The following is a 577-nucleotide window of genomic DNA, read 5'->3' as shown; positions in this document are numbered from 1 at the left end:
CTGCCTTAACACTATATAGATGTTTGTTTTTCTACGCTTTTGTATATGCATGTGTGCGATGTTGTTTTTATATATGCTTACTCACACATGTTGGCTTATGGCGTTATAATCAATTTCTTTATTCTACAAACTTCATATCTTTGTCTGTTTTTCATGCCTAGCCTCTGCACCCATTCTTTAAATGATCATACTGCCCCATGGTAGTAGGGGCAGTAGGATACCGTAAAGCGTCTGAAATTCCTGTGGACGGGGGACCTGGCACAGAAATGAGAGTATATGGCATCTAATTTGAAAGAGCGAGGGAACAGGGAAGGGCGAAGGCTGTTGATGCAGGGGTGAATGTTAAGATTAATGAGGAAGTAAAATTCTTTGAGCTCTTGGATTATCTCAATCGGATTCGACGCGGTTGTTTGTGAAATTCATGGGGGACGGACAATGTGGATGAGATATGTGTTTTGGGAAGAAGGGTCGGTTGAGGGACGAGGTACAAGGTAATGATGTTAGAAGAGTAACTGCGGGAATGGGAAATGATAGATAGGTAGTGGATTGGAAGTGGCGACAACACCGTCCTGATTGA

Source organism: Penaeus monodon, chromosome 25 (assembly GCF_015228065.2).
Source record: "Penaeus monodon isolate SGIC_2016 chromosome 25, NSTDA_Pmon_1, whole genome shotgun sequence".
Classification (NCBI taxonomy): Eukaryota; Metazoa; Arthropoda; class Malacostraca; order Decapoda; family Penaeidae; genus Penaeus; species Penaeus monodon.
The sequence above is the reverse complement of the archived record's forward strand: the minus strand, read 5'-3'. Positions refer to the sequence as shown.